At 37.4% G+C, this 17,163-nt stretch overlaps 1 pseudogene; it reads right to left on the bottom strand.

Annotated features, from left to right (window-relative positions):
- LOC111142936 overlaps positions 1 to 16,081 on the bottom strand; it is a 44,422-nt pseudogene extending 28,341 nt beyond the window's left edge.
- Between the last annotated feature and the right edge of the window lie 1,082 nt (positions 16,082 to 17,163).

Genomic DNA, 17,163 nt, shown 5'->3' on the forward strand with positions numbered 1-17,163 from the left:
AGTATGCAAGAAAGTAGAAGAAATATGAATAAGTATGTTAAGTAGAGTCACGAAAGATATTTTCATAAAAATTGATCTTCAAGAAATGATATATACAATGTGTGATTAAAAATATACTGGATGTGGGGCCCCTGGAAGGCTCAGTCAGTTGAGCATGGGACTCTTGGTTTGGGGCCAGGTCATGATCTCGGATCCTGGGATCGAGTTCCATGTAGGCTCCATGTGTGAAGAGTCTGCTTTGGATTCTCTCTCTCCCTCTCTCTCTACCCCTCCCCCTGCTTACATATGCTCTCTCTATCTAAAATAAATCTTTCTAAAAGTATACCAGCTGTGATTAACAGCGTATTAAATACTGTAGAAGAAAACAGTGGAGGACAGGAAAGTATAGCAATAGAATAAAAATTGAAACACAAAGAGAGAAAAAGGCCAAAAATAAATGAATAAAGCTTGGTTTAGAGTTTTGCTACATCAGTGAGATTTGCTACAACTTTAATGGATCTGACATATGTGTAACTGGCATCCCAAAATGGGGAGAAGAGAACAACAACAAAAAGTTGAAGGCAACCATGGCTAAATCTCTCCAAACTTGACAAAAACTATAAACTCACAAATTCAAGAAGTGTAATGAAGCCCAAACATGAGAAAACAACACCAAAGTAAATCACAATCAAATTGCTTAAAACTCATAACAATGAAAAAAAAAATTAAAATCTGCTAGACATATAGCATAAAAGGGAATAAAATTAAAAATAACATTAGACCCCTCCTAAGAGTAATTGCAAGCTAGAAGACAGTGGGAAAATCTTTATCAACAGTAACAACTCCAAAATTCTGCACCCAGAAAAAATATATTTTAAAAAATTATACATATCTATTTGTTGGCTTCCTTCTTTTTGGTTAAACATTTTTAATTTCTGTAAGCATACCTCAGAAAGAATAATTTTGAAAAGAGACTACTTTTTAACTTCCTAGCATTTTGATCTATTTATTTTAGGTTATATGCACTGCTTTTATGGTAAAAACCCTAAATATTTAAAAAACCATAATTTCAGTTACTTTAGAATGGAATAAAATCCAGTTTTAAGATACCAGTGGTATGAATGGGATTATACTAAATATCAAAAGGAATTATGCATCATTTCAAGTCAAAACAGGTTCCAGGGAGTATTGCTGAAGACAGAAAATTTCAGATTTCATTAATCCAGAAAGTAAACCTCATATTTGTTTCAAGAAGTAGAAGAAAAAATAGAATTACTGCAGCATAGTTGAAATGCTGTCATACAGAGCTGCTGGCATAGGCAGGAGTTATCCTCTATTCCTGAACTGTGACTCAGACTTTTGTAAGATTCGACAATGTGCAAATGGCTAAAGGAAGGGATTTGACTCCCTATGCCACATTTGCCAACGACAATACAATGGGTTCTAAAGCAACTAATTTCAATGACCGTTCAGAAAAATTTTAAATTGAAATTCGAAGGGAAAGAAGAAAATCCTCCACTTTTTTACCTATGTGTGAAGTAAACACTAAAGGGTGAGATAGAAAGTCAGAGTAAAGAAGGCTTCCCTACTCTTAAGTGCTGGTTTGCAATTTTGGGAGCTTCCCAGGTGAAATGTGAAACCACCCCCCATACCCAGGGGGCAGGGAGATACTGAAGAAAAAGCAGGCCACTCTGGATTGGTAGGTGGCAAGTTTAATAGACAAGGAAATTAACATATGATGCCTGCCTTGGGAAGCCACAACATGAGTAGATCTCTGTACCCATCAGTCAAATCTTAAAAGTTTATATAGCGGTCTCAAATGGGTTGGTCATATATAAAATCCAGAGGTTCTCAACACCACATCACTATCTTAACGCTATCACCTTGGAGCAGCTTCTGGGAAGGGGGAAATTTCAAGGACACATTCCAAGACCAGAGGAGGGGAGTGGTTTCCCATTACCTCCATCTGGCTCAAAGGTCAAACTGTGGTTACGTCCTTTCAATGACCTCCCCCAATATTAGGATAAAAAACAGAGATGATCTAAAGCAAAACTGGAATTACTTGACTTAGTAAAAATACTTTTACCCCCCTTGCCTAAAGTTCCGTGAGTAGAAAACACATCTGTCTTTATCGGCCTATCCTCATCGCCTAAGGACAATTCCTGTACACAGTGAGAACACAATTCTGAATAAAAAAACTGGGGCTTAATATATTAACACAAGTAGGCAAATATCATTTCATATATAATAGCATAGTTTGGTGCTATGAACTGATAACTAACATATGTTAATAGAAAGAGGACTCTCAAGTAAATACGTTTTATAGAAAGGGAAGTGACAGTACTTAAGAAATTCGTGTGTGTGTGTGTGTGTGTGTGTGTGTGTGTGTGTGTGTGTGACAAGTCTAAAAATAAAAGCCTGGTGTTTGGAGGAGAGTGTTAGGATGATTTCTTAAAGAGAAGAAAGAGAGAAACTATACTTTCCTTATCTATACTACAAAAGAAGAAAAGAGGAAAGAATTTGCAAGTATTTGTAAAAAAGAAAACACTTCTAAAAGAATCATTTAACTGAAAGCAGAATAAAGAATAGAGAAAGTTTTGTTGTATCTCTGACATGATCTATATTCATAAGAACAAGTTATACCAATTCTACACAAACTCTTCCAAAAAACAGAAGAGGAAGGAATACTTTCCAACTCATTTTGTGAGTTCCCAACTCACCAGGCTTATATTAATATGAAAAATGGACAAAGATATTACAAGAAAAGAAGTTTACAGATCAATATACTTCATAAACATAGATTTAAAAATATTTAAATTATTAGCAGATTGAATCCATAGACTCTACCGTGATCAAATGTGCTTTATCCCAGGAATGCAAATTTGGTTCAGCATTTGAAAATCAATTTAATTCACCATATTAACAGACTAAAGAAGGAAAATCATATGACCATTTCAATAGATCCAGAAAAAACTTGAATTTCAGCATTCACTAATGACATGGAATAGATCTCAGTCATCTAAGAATTAAAGGGACTTTCTTAACATAATGAATAGCGTCTACCAAAAACAACAGCAACAATAACCAAAACAAACAAAAACAACAAAAACCCTCTAGATAACATCACTTTAACAGTGAAATAAAGAATATTTCTCCCTAAGACCAGGAAAAAGTTAAGGATTTCTTTTCATCTCTTCTATCCAGCATTTTAAAATCGAGCACAAAATTCAGTCAGTTTACCAAAGAGAATGTCTGGATGACAGATATACACATGAAAAGATGCTCGATATCATTAGTCATTAGGAGAATGCAAATTAAACTCCTGATGAAATACCACTACACATATATTTCAATGACTAACACAGAAATAAATCCGATTATACCAAGGCCCAGTGAAGATGCGGAGTGGCTAGAACTCTCACCACATTAGTTTCTTATAAAATGAAACCCATATTTACATGCAACCATATAGTTCCTACCCTCTGGTATTTAACTAAGGGGGAAAAAATATGTCCATACAAAAACGATTGCAGACATTTATAGTAGCTTTATCATAATTACCCTGAACTGGAATTATTCCAAATGCTCATCATCTGGTAACAGATCAGTAACTATGGTCCACACATAAAATGGAACTCTGCTCAGCAGTAAAAAGGACTCAGCTACCGCTACATGCGACAACTTGGATGAATCTCAAATACATTATATACTAAGGGAGAGAAAACAGACACAGAAGGCTACATACTGTATGATTCCATTTATGTGGCATTCTGGAAAAAGCAGAATCATAGGGACAGGAAACAGATCAGTTTGCCAGGAGCTAGGGGAAGGGAGAAGATCTTGATTAGAAAGGATTAAGACGGAACTTTGGGGGCTGAAGGTGATGGATACGTCCTATATCTGAATTGCTGTAGTGGATACAGAAGTGTACACATTTGCCAAAATTCAAAGAACTGTATGCCTAAAAAGGTGAAGTATATTGTATGGAAATTATACTAGTTATCTATTGTTCACTAGCAAAATATCCCCAAACTTAGTAACTTACAACAATACACACTTACTATAGCATGATTTCTGTGGGTCCGAAATCCAGGCTCAGTTTTGCTGGGCACGTGCGGCTTAGTCTCTCACAAGGCTACAGTCATTTTTGGATCAAATGGAGGTAGAATCCACTTCCAAGCCCTCTCAGGTGGGTGTTGGCAGAACTCAATTCCTCACTGCCTGTTGACCAGGGGTCCTCCTTAGCTCCTTGCCAAGTGGGTCTCTCCATAGGGTAGCTCACAGCATGACAGCTGGCTTCCCACAAAATGAACAGGCATGTGATCAATAAAGGGCAGCCTAAAGCAGGAGGCACCGTGTTTTTTAACCTAACCTTGGAAATGACAACCCACCACTTTTGCTTCCTTCGATTCATTAGAGGTGAGTCACCATACCCAGCCTACACACGTGGGGAAGACATTCAGCAAAGATGGGCATACCAGGCGATAGATCTTTGGGGGCTCTTCTACAGCCTGCTCACTGCACAAATGATAGTCCAGGAAGCTTGACTTCTAAAAACAAGGAGGATTAGAAATAGGACGAAGAGAAAAGCATATAGTTAAGGGCAGCTAAGGCAAGGAGATAAAAGTAAACTAGAATGTGTTAACAATATAAGCCTAAATGCACTCTTACAAATCAAGAGTGGTATCTCTATCAGGAAAATAACCTAAGAATGCAGTGGGGAGAATGCAAAGAAACAAGATTTTGTTGATTAGACACAAATTGGGGTTTAAGAGCAAGTCTTGAACTAAAGAATGAAGACGGTGGTCTCGGGACCCGGACTGATGAGAGATGTTACCAGCTGTTAATACTGAGCTCTCTGGGGGAAAACTTCAATCCAAAGAGCAAATAAAAAAACCAAAACCCAAAAAATCTTGTTACAAAATTATCGGTGAACAAATCCTAAATTGCCAAGCCCCAAATACAGTGGTTTTAAAGTTTACTATGGGGTCTCAATTCCCTCAGTTTGGGCATGCAATGGGGACAGGAGCCAGGCAGATCATTACAGAGACCTGATTTGACAGCAATGCATGGGAAGAAACCCTGAAAGGCTTTAGATAATCACAGTTCAATATTGACCAATAGTGAAATTAATTTGCTTGAAAGGCCCATTCAATATTAGGCTGCTTTCTAAAGCTCCCGTGTTGGGGCGCCTGGGTGGCTCAGTGGGTTAAAGCCTCTGCCTTCAGCTCAGGTCATGATCCCAAGGTCCTGGGATCGAGCCCCGCATCGGGCTCTCTGCTCAGCAGGGAGCCTGCTTCCTCCTCTCTCTCTGCCTGCCTCTCTGCCTACTTGTGATCTCTGTCTGTCAAATAAATAAATAAAATCTTTAATAAAAAAAATAAAATAAAATAAAGCTCCCATGTCCATTTGATCAAGGGACATTCCTGTCTACCTTCATGGTAAGATCATACAAGAATTAAGTGACTTGGCATACATTTTCTCCATCAGTGAGATTAATCTTTAATATTTAAATGATATTATACAAATTTAAAAAGGGAACTGAAATCTAAAATGTTAAGACGAGTAAAGAGATTTTAACAGACCATGTAGCATAAAAATGTATTTTTATCTATCAACATATTGTATTCATTAGACTTAATATATGTGTTATAATAATAACATAAAATTTTATTTATATAAAAATATAAAAATGTTGAGTATTCTGCCCCATTGCAAAAAAAAAAAAAAAAAAAAAACCAAAAACAAAACAGAAAACCAAACCCAGATTCTTCCCTAAGGTTGTGGATAATCTTCAGAGAGAAATAAGAATTCTGGTTCATGTCATTTTGCAGATTGGGAAAAGCTAAAGACTTCAGTGGAAAGCAATTATAGTAGCAATGCTGTTCTGCTGAGCCCACTCCTTTAAAGGCTGGAATGTGCTTATAAAGTTGAAGGAGAAGTTTGTGATTTATTCCTCACATATATAATGTAGGTAACTGGCAAGAAAAACTGTTTTTATCAGGTTTCCCTTTGTGTGAGTGTGTTTAAATATGCCATTAATTTGGATGCCTTCTAATGGGTTACTAGAAGAATTTAATTTTCATGCATAGCTTCAATGAGAAATAGACCCATTTGGCTCTGAAATGTTTTTGAGTCACTCCTTTTACCTTTTTTTAAGAATACAAAATCTGAAGAATTAGAATTGTTTGCCACCCTTAGCAGAAAGTCTGCTACGTTGTAGGTATTCAATGTTTATTTCAAAACTGGGTGCTAGCCTACTTACTTACTTTTTTTATTCTCTGTGATGATATAAATTCTTGTTAGTATATATAATTTTGTCTCAAGGGCTACTATGTTGGATTTCCCCCCCAAAAGTCCCAGAAAGCAAATAATTTTCTCAAGTAATTATCCACAAAATGTGTAATTATCTATAAAGTCAACCCTGCCTTCTCATACAATCTGGAGACGCCTAGAGGGGCGAGAGAAACAATTATAGTGATTTTTCTGAAGACACAAAAGCTCCATTAAAAAAATGCTGAGCAAATATACTTGGAGTCAGTTACCATAAAGCAGAGCTTACTCTTAGAAAAATTAAAGATGAAATTCAATCAAATTATAAATTAGAGCCCAGAAAATATAGCTAGATGATTGAGATAATTGACTAAGTGTTTTAGTTCAGAACACTAATGATAAAAGAATTTAAAACATTTGGTAACTCTGAAAGCTATGTAAAGCTATTGATAATGTATCAATTAAAAGAGAAAGCATTTTTTTCAGCCAAAGTTTTATACGTATGATCACATAGGTATGCATTTTACAACTGCCACATAGAACCTATACCCAAACAGGACCGCTGAATCACTAGTTACCAGTACAGAGTGATTTGCACACAGAATTTCATTTATTCGCCTCAACAATTCCCTGAACAAGACATTACCATCACCATTTTACATTCCGGGAAACTGAAGCATACAGGGGTGAGAGGGTATCTCCAAGATGATTCAGCTGGTAAACAGCAGAGCAAAGATTAAAACCATGTCTGTTTTACTCTAGGCCCCATTCTCTTTTTATTTAGCATCTCTATCGGAAATACCATTATCCAATTTATCCAATTCGATTATTTATATCAATATTTATTGGAAAGTGGAATTTCTTGGTCTGATTTCATTTCTACAAAATTATACCAAAGACTTAATTATAAACATAACCAAAGATTTAGATAAAATGATGCTCACTATGATATTGCTTAAAAAGTAAAACAGTAATAACCAACAGAAAAGTAGGCTCCCTAAAACTAATACAGGCAAGCAGTTAAAATATTATAAAATAAAAGATTACCCTCAAATATTGAGGACATGGAAAGTTCTCACCCAGTATGCAATCTTAAGTGATTACAAGCACTAAGAAGTTCACAAACTAATAACACAGTAAACATAACTTTAATGTCTTTTTCCATATACTCTGCATTTATGAAATTCTACTCAACATCTGATTTTTTTTCAACGTTGCTGTCTGATTCTAAAGTTTATCTGGTTCCAATTCAATTAGAAAATATGTACTTCCTCTTCTCTGAAAGATGATTTCAGAAACAGAAGAAATGTAAATATAAAAACAATTCATGGTTTCAAACATAAAACCAAGAAGGGGCCACCCACTGAGCAACACTGAGGAATAATCTGAAAACATAAAGGAGACTGCACTGGATTAATGACAGACACTAAAAACACAAAGCATGCAATTCCATCAGACATAATAGGATAGCTTCTGAATTAAATACACTTGCCAATCCAGAACCTGGACCCAGGGTCTGGGTTTATCATTGCTGGAGGGAATGAGTAAGCCAAGGAGGAGCAGGGAGGTTGTTCGCTCAAGACAAGTCTTCCATGGGCCTGGCTCTGATGTTTGTTCTCAGTGAACACGCTACAATTAACTCTTGAAATAATGTAAACATGTTCCTTGATAGAGTTAAGAACAGACTGCAGCCACAGAGAGAATTAAGGGAGTTCCTCTGGTCACTCCAGCTGGGAGTATTTATACTGTGGAATCTGTGAAAGCTGCAAAACTTGTGCTTTTTCCCTCCAGAGAGTCAGCTGTCAAACATTTACTAAAATACCTCGTACTACTGCTGCAAGGGAGCCTGGAAAAATGTTCTTTTCCTTTTCCTTTTATTATCTTTCCCTTTCCCTCCTTTCCTATCTTCCTTTCCTCCCTGCTCCCTCCCTCCTTCCTTCCTTCTTTTCTTTCTCTCTCCTTTTTTTTTTAGCTAAGCACATTACTATTCCATATTCTGTTGGCAAAGAGGAGAAGGATTAAGTGGTAGAACTAGCAGCAACTAATACATGGAAAGATGTGAATTTTAGTTCTCAGAATTTAGAAACCTGATTACTAAAATAATTTCAAATCTCTACATAAAGAATGAGTTGAAGGAAAAATCATATTTAAGATGGAATTTGTAATCTGGAAGATATATTTATTTTTCCCAAAATATAAGACAGAATAAAAAGTAATGTAGAACTATAAAGAAGATTTATTTTTATTTTTAAATAAAGAAGCTTTAAAAGACAGGAGGATAGATTGGAATGGTCCAGTATGTATCGAATAGAAATTTCACAAGCAATTCAAGTATCCTACAAATGGAGAATAGAAATAATGGAAGAAGAGAAAACATAAAATACTTAATATAGAAAATTTTCCTTAGAGACAAGTCTAGGATAGTCTACATGTAATCTGGGACACCAAAAAATAAAAAGAAATTCAAATTATATTTGGGATAAAAAAATAAGTTACTTACATTAGATTGAAAAGCAGATGGTAAATACCGAACATTTGTTAAAAGAGTGGAACATGTCCATGCTTTTATCTATGGATGGAAGTGCAAACTGGGGGCAATTTGACAGTTTCTACAAAACTGTTAAAAGTGCATATCCCTTAGAGTGATCAGTTGATTGTCCTGGTATCTGTCCTCCATTGATATTGGCACCAATGTGCAAGAACGTATGCTGAACCATGTATGGTAGCGAAAACCAGAGTCAGCCTAGAGCTTTACCGCTTAAGAATCGTTAAATGATTTTCATATTTTCAAATATGGGAAACTATATAAACAATTAAAAGAATACATCATATGTCAATATACTGATATGCAAGGATTCTACTACCTATATTGTTAAGTGAGGAGCCCGTTGCAGAACAATGGATAGAATTTGTGTATCAGAGGAAGTGCAGAGGATACAAAGAAATTGTTAGTAGCAATTAATCTAAGAATGAGTGAAAGATAAGAACTTCTACTCCTTATTTTGTACTTTTGTATTTCATTTTCTCACAAGGAGCAGGCCCTTCTCTTACAATTTTTTGAAAGTTATACTAGAAAACATTCATGAATAGAGACTTAGGCAAACATAAGAACAGCCCCAACACGCAGGGGAAAATATTATAAGGAAGACCCTTTACCCTTATGAATTATAATGTTCATATTTAGACAGAAATCATGATGTTTAATTAATGTGACTATATAAGAAGTAAAACAAAATTTCAAAAACAGCTCCCCTATTAAAAACAGAAAAAAGAAAAAATGTAAAATGTATGGAAGACAAATAAAACACACTAAGATAAAAGACAAAAAGAAATTGAAGGGACAAAAACATGTAACATGTATAATAAAGTATCAATTATATTTACATATAGTTTTTTAAGACACATATGACAAGACTGGAATTTGACTCGGGCAGCATCAGTGTGGGCACACAGCTGACCACCCTGCTCCCTGCAGAGAACTGGCAAATACTAGGTGGGAGTTAGGACATAAGCGAGGGGCAGGACGTAAGAAGTCCTCTTGGGTGGATGGATGTTTAAGTCAGTACAGAATTTTTGCACATGAATCCGTAAAATGATTTAAATGCCTTGAAAATGTGCGTGTCCTTTCACCGGGTAATCTCATTTGCAGAAATTTACTCTAAAATAATCAGATAAGTATTCAAAACACTCTTATAATAAGGACATCTGTGAACCTGTGAATGCCACTTAATTATCAGACAATAATGGATTGATTAAAATAATTATGATGTATGGATACAGATTTACATATATAGAGAGAGTCACATAAAAACATAGAAATTTAACTTTTGATATATTTTAAGAGATGAGAATACAGTTTATTTCATATGCTCCCATTTGTGAAAGAATGTAGATGTACATAGAAATGTATCAGGAAATATACTGAATTTAGCCCAGAAGATGTATGAAATGTCTTGTCCAGAAGGGTAGCCTGGTGTAGCAATTACAAGCACCCAGAGACCTGAGTGAATCCTGAGTCCACCACTTTTAGCTGTGTGAACTTGGGCAAGTTATGTATGCTCCCTTAGTGGAAAATAGTGCTGTGAGGAAAATGCACGGGGGTAAGGAGAATAGAGAGTCATGGGTGGGAACTGGTATTTTAGTGAGAGAGCATTCTGGCGGGCTTCTCTAAGTGCTCAAGAAGAAAACTGTAAGAAGTGAGGGAGTAGAGATCTAGCAACTGAAATATCTAGGGAACAGAACTGCAAGCAGAGGGGATTGCAAATGCAAAACTTGAGGCTGGGGAGCCCGTGGAATATTCTGGGAGGAGCCGGAAGCTCAGTATAGCAGAGAGAATTACACGCAACTGTTCCTAGAGGCATCCAGGGAAGCCAGTTTTCTCTTCACACTTGTTTAGATTTTTGCAATAGGCGTGAAATACTTTTACAATGGGAAACAGCAAAAATATTTCCATTTGGAGAAAAGAGAATAACAAGTTACTTCCTTCTTGATGACTCTCTCCAATGAACATTATCCATGTTCAGTTTCCTAAAAATACACACTCGTACTTTCTAAGCAGAATTCAAAGCTATCTTCTTATGTGGGCTCTCTTGAGAGGGTCTAGCAAAGGATTCTATGATCATGGTTCTGTTTGGGACAGTGTTGTTTTAATCCTTAACTTTTTACCTTGCCTCTCCCCTCTAACCATGTTTCAGTAGAAATCATTTTTAACTTTAAATGACCTTTTTTTTAAATTGGCATTTCCCTCATGTGCCAAAAATAATGAGCATATATTTTAAAAGTAGAAAATGAATTTGATAAAATATTTTGCTTGGCTAGAAATGTTTTCAGTAATTCATTAACTGCAAAATAATTCCCTACTGAATGCCAGAGATCCCTGCAAGATATTGCCTAGGGCTCAATAATATGTGTTCACCTTTTAATCACACTGACAGAGAGGAAATGGAAAGCCAGGGCCCCGCTATTCAACATGCAGTCTTTATTTTAATGGAGAGGACCTGAAGCGTGAATAATACAAAGTATCAGATAATTCAAAAAGCATTTATGGTTTTGTTGGGGGGTGAGCAGAGCTTTACCATAGGGGTATTTCCAAAAATCTTAGAGTTCACTCCCATTCCAAGAATGAAACCGTGTTCTGGAAACCTGATGCAAGTCGGCACTCCCTCTCATTTCTGTTGTCTCTTTCTGCCTGATCTTCAAGCTAGTGATTGACAGCATCCCTTCCTTCCCAGACTACATATTCATGATTTTCAAGAACCGTGGATGAAAAAAAATTACAGCTTTCTTTGGCTCCATTCAGCAGCCACATTAGGTCACAACGTTACCCACACGACAAGGACACCACACATTGTCTCGTGAACTGTCTTACCAGTCTCTGACTTCACAGCGGGACCACCGGCAGGCTGAGAGCGGAAAAATAGGGTCGTGCTTACATTTTTATCTTAAACAACTAGCACAGTGCTTGGCAGGTAATAAATGTCTAATATTTGTTTGTTGAAATTATAAGATAATTCTGAACCACAGTGACTTCATCCTTCCGATTGTAATGAAAGAGAAATTTGCAATTTTATTTCAATAGCAATTTTCTTCCGACTCTATTTCTGATTTTCCAACAGGCCAGGTAAGAAGGTCAGCAAGGATCCAGTATACCTGTGGAAATGCGTTTCTTTTATTAGTGAGCACCACTCCAGCCTGAATTTGTATTTTTGGTTTTACATCCTTAATGTAGAAAAATGTGATTTTTTAAAGATGAAGCCGAAAGTAATGACAGTGAAAAATCATTCATTATTCTGGACTAATATGGGTTTTGGTCACAGTTTGGCTTTGACACTATTATGTAAACCTGAAGTATTAGGGGTTTTTTGTTTTACTTGAGAAAAAAAAAAATGTAGAGGAATGTACCAAAGATTTAGCAGGATTAAGTGAATTATTCACTCTGTATGCCCTTTCTATCCTCAAACCCACACCCAGTTCTGTGGTGATGAATAATGCTCCTAGGAAAGCAAAAAAATCAGAGAGGGAAATACTTAAAGCAAGTTATCAGCACTGCCATTAACAATATATCTTGCGAGCATTGTGGGAAATACACTTCTTGCCATTTCCTTCTCTCTTTCTGCTTAGAGTCCATTAAACCCCTTCAGTGTGGCCTTTGGGTGCACTCTGATAGCAACATTCGGAGTCACCTCCGTGTATTTATTTTTACCCTTGAAATCAAAAAGTTAAGATAGAGGTAAAGACAATTATCAATAGCTTTAGCTACATTATCGAGATTTTTTTTGTTCTTCCAATACATTCTGCAAACACGGGCCACTAGTCACTACTAGTAATGCTCTTTCTCTTCTCATGGTGCAATACTTTCCTGCCTTTCTTTAATGGGTCTTTGTTTTTTAGCAAATGTCTCAGTGATTTCTCAATCTCATTGCAGTGACTGAAAGATGTTATAGTCCCTGTTCTCTCATCAGGAATTTCTATTCTGTGTATGAACAAAAACCTCACCTGCATGCTTGCGGAAGTCATGAGCCTTGTCACCCTTCTGGTCTCAGACACACTGCTGTGTGCAGCAGCTCTGGAACTCCCTTTTTTGCGACACTGTATTCCTATATCAGGCGGGGTGCATTCTGACGTCCAATAAAAAAACAGCTGAAGCCTTTGGTTTTTTTAGACCTAGAACCTCATTCATCGCCTGCTAGCAATTTAAAGTTTTAAAATGATACTATATTATCATCTTTAGGAATGTTCTATTTATGACACATTGCTTTCCCCTTCACTGTAGCTTTGTGGGTGGGTGCATCACAATAGGAGCTGAAGCAGAAGAGAAAGTTCATTAAATAATCATTTCATACTTTATAATATATGCTCCTAATAAATGCATTGACAGATTTAAAATATTCCAGGGAGGATATATTCATAGAGGCCATTTGAAATATGATTTGAGCAATTATAAAAATATATTTATCAAACGCAGTCAACCGATCATTGTATTTCAAGGGAAACTACTTTCTATAAACTTTGACTTCACTCCGTGCTCAGTGTTATAGCCAAAGTTCTAACATTTCATTTCTACTGCAGACTTAGCCACCATTTATTTTGCCTCTACTATAGTCTGCGTAAAATATACATATATATCTATTTTATATATATATTTAAATACATGTATATATTTAAATCTGCATTTAAATATATGTATATATTTATTAAAATATATATCAAGTTTATGGCAAACTGGTGAAAATAAAACTGAAAAATGTATTCAATAATGAAATAGTTAAATGTAACAAATTATTACATTGGGATGCTTTTCAAATTGGTTAATTAGCAGCACATAATAACAATTAATTTACTTTCAAACACTTATGTCTAGTTTCTCTTTCCTGTCTCACCAAGAAAGTTAATATGCATGTCAAAGAATGTTTGATAATGTAGTATGTTAAATATTTTTTATTGTTATTAGCAAAAACCTGATATTTAAAGCCAGCAGACCCTAGATCTAACACAAAGATAAAAGTCTCCCTGATATTGTTGTTTTTGCTGTGGAAAGAATCTCTCATGTGGTCTCTTACATAACAAATGTGAGACAGCCAGTACCCATTGCTTTGGAGAAAGCTTTTAACAGGTTTTTTGTGGTTTTTTTTTTAACAGAGATTGCTTCACTGCAAATTTTCTTGGTATGTAGAATTCAATTTTCTGGGCATAATGTAAGACAATTAGCACAAGGCATGAAGACTTAACTGTGAAGAAAAAAATTAAGATATTAACTTCTTCCTTTTTAGAAAGAGGAGCCCAGACAGATGATCTTACCCAGTTCCAAATTCACCAGGTAACTCTATAGGTAAAAAATGGTTGTGTGAGTGGTGTGTGTGTATGTGCTTGCATGTGTGTGCGCATGTGTGTGCATGTGTGTCTGTGCATGTGAACTGAGACAGCTGTGGCATGATACAAGGCACAGAGGTTCACCAAGTGTCTTGAGCAGCCATAATCGAGTAGTGTCCCATCTTGGTGTCCTGCCAGCCACCAAATGCGTGTGGGATACAGCTCTCCCGCCCGGCAAGACCATGCAGGATAGCCCCACAGGTCAGCATCAATGGCAGCCCCTGAGGAATTAAATAAAAGCATTTCTTCGGATTGTGTGATTTTCACTGGCTTCACCAGGGCCTCCGTCTCATTTCACAGCGCGAGCAGTATGGCAGCACGCTTTGGAACAGCTACTATCTGGTGGTGGTTACGGATTCTTCAAGCTCTAAACTGGCACGTCTATGAGCTGGCTTTAGGAAAGAAATGAGAGCAAATAGACCATACGGGAGCACAGTTTCTTTAAGCCAAGACAAGCACTGGTGAGAGATGCAGATGTAAGCTGTCAGCAACCAATGATCCTGGAAGCTGGAGGAGTGAGTGTCTCTATACTGGACAGGGGATCCAGGCAGACCAGCATGACACCCACTACAATCCTCCTCCTATGCTCCTGCTTTGCTCACTCCCTTCTAATGTAAAGGTCAGTGGGGCACTAGTCTGTCTTGTTCATTAAGGAAATCTACCAGATAAGAGTTAGTTGAATGAACTACATTTCCTGCCGTGGCAGCTACAGTTGAACCTGTCTTATTTCCAGTAGGGGTGCCATGATGATACTTTGGATCCGGTGGTCAGGGTGGACTTAGATGCATGCCCAATAGTTCTGTAAATGTCTCGCCATTCCCTTTTGTCCAGTATAAGCTTCCCTGAGCAAGTCACTGTAATTTCCTTCAGGGAATGTCTGGGGGAATCATCATCCCACGTACATACTGGGGTATATCAGGATCTTTCCCCACGAGGACTCATATTCCCCCATCACTGTGTTCCAGATCTGAGAACTAAACAAAGAACACAGACTTTTATTAGAATGATTGCTTTCTGCCTCCTCGTTCCACATTCTAATTCATTTTTTTAATTTATTTTTTTATTTATTTATTTTCAGCATAACAGTATTCATTGTTTTTGCACCACACCCAGTGCACCATGCGATCCGTGCCCTCTCTAATCATTTTTTTAATTTAAATTCAATTAGCCAACCTATAGTGCATCATTAGTTTCAGATGTAGAGTTCAATAATTCATCAGTTGTGTAATACCCAGTACTTACCACATCACGTGCCTAATTCATTTTGATTGTACAAATTAGGCAACACTCTTAGTAACTGTCCATACATCTTATCTCTATGAAAACTGGGTCTATGAATCATCTTTCTAGTACCGTGTAGACCATGACCCCAGTCTGACGTTCCAGTCTTGCCATGTGTTATGGTAGTTGTACCCACATTGTTTCTGGTAATTGATGCTGCCTTCTCTTATTTTGGGTTCCCATGACACCCACCACTACTATGGAACCCAGTTCTGTAACAGCATCTCTTAACCTTAGCCCCGGGCTACCACTGAGCTTCTCAATGATGCCAGTACCGTTCTAATCAGCATATTCTCCAGCATGTTGGTAAATGGCATGCCCTTCAGGTTCTCTATGGATCATAGTCAGCTGGTGTGTTTTCTGGGCTTATAGAGTTTATTTAGAATGCCTATTTCTCTTGCCATTTTGATCCCTTTCTCTACTATCTGACATGTGCATTTCTACTTATTATAATATAGGCCATTGCTTTTCCTAGGTTCCAAGAGCCCTCCTCACAGCATGATAGAACTAGAGGTCTTGTGTTGGGCTTTAAATTCTTACCTTGGGACAGTATTGCCATATCAGTAAACTTTCCCTTATCAGACTTAATATCCCACCCCTTTGATCCAGCAATGCTGAGATCCGGTTCCGTATGTTCTATCACAGCTGTTGCCTGTACATGTTGCAGTGCCATCGGCATCTAGCCCTTTTCCTCTGTTAGCAGCCTCAGAGCAACACTTCTGTTATCTGGTGAAACAGAAGTCTCTGTATCATCCTCAAGCAAGGGAGTTTGCTAGACTTTGTCAGGGAGGAGTTTCCCATTTCCAAAAGCCTGGAGAAGCGTTCTGGGTTCCCAGGTCCTAAAAGCATTATATCAGATATCTCCATCTGAGTTTCAGGGTCCTATTCCTCCTCAGTCAGAGCCCAGACTTTGCAGGAAATGTCCTATGCTTAGAATTCCAGAGCTCTGCTCCCTTTCCAATCAAGTCTTGGGTCTCATCCTCATCCTCTGCCCTTTGGCTGCCAGAGATGAGCATCTTCACATATGCTACCAAGGAAACCAAAAAACGGTAAAATTTAACTTCAATTGCTTTAATTTGCTTATCAATTTACTTATTAATCACTCTCAGCCTTTTTTTTTTTTTAAGATTTTTTTTTTATTATTTATTTGACAGAGAGAGAGATCACAAGTAGGCAGAGAGGCAGGCAGAGAGAGAGAGGGGGAAGCAGACTCCCCACCAAGTGGAGAGCCGGATGTGGGGCTCGATCCCAGGACCCTGGGATCATGACCTGAGCCGAAGGCAGAGGATTTAACCCACTGAGCCACCCAGGCGCCCCTCTCAGCCTATTTTTATCTGACACATCAATATTACCCAGAAACAGCCGTTTGATCTGATCATCTTTAGAATTATTAATTTCCTTCTAGCTCTCAAACACTTGAGATATTGCAAGCATTAAGGACTTCCTTTCTCCCAGGTTCACCACCTGTAAAATTCTTCACAGTGACACCCCTATAGCATGCTAGGAGCTGTATTCCCTGCTAGTTGGCCCACAGATGCTACAATTCCAAACCCCCATTTTACAGCCTGCTTTCTAGGTCACTTCCAGTACTAAGTCTTCTAGGTTAAGTTTACTATCTACAAAAACTGAGAAGGAGATATGTATGCAAGGAACTGCAAAGAGGGAAGGGCATTTGGGAACCACACCTGGGAAGAAGTGAAGAGAGCAGGACTGGTGGAGGGAAAAGTTCAAGTTCAATGTAGTTGGAGCAGAGGCCTGAGA

Source organism: Enhydra lutris, unplaced genomic scaffold (assembly GCF_002288905.1).
Source record: "Enhydra lutris kenyoni isolate GAN:26980312 unplaced genomic scaffold, ASM228890v2 scaffoldscaffold9, whole genome shotgun sequence".
Lineage (NCBI taxonomy): Eukaryota > Metazoa > Chordata > Mammalia > Carnivora > Mustelidae > Enhydra > Enhydra lutris.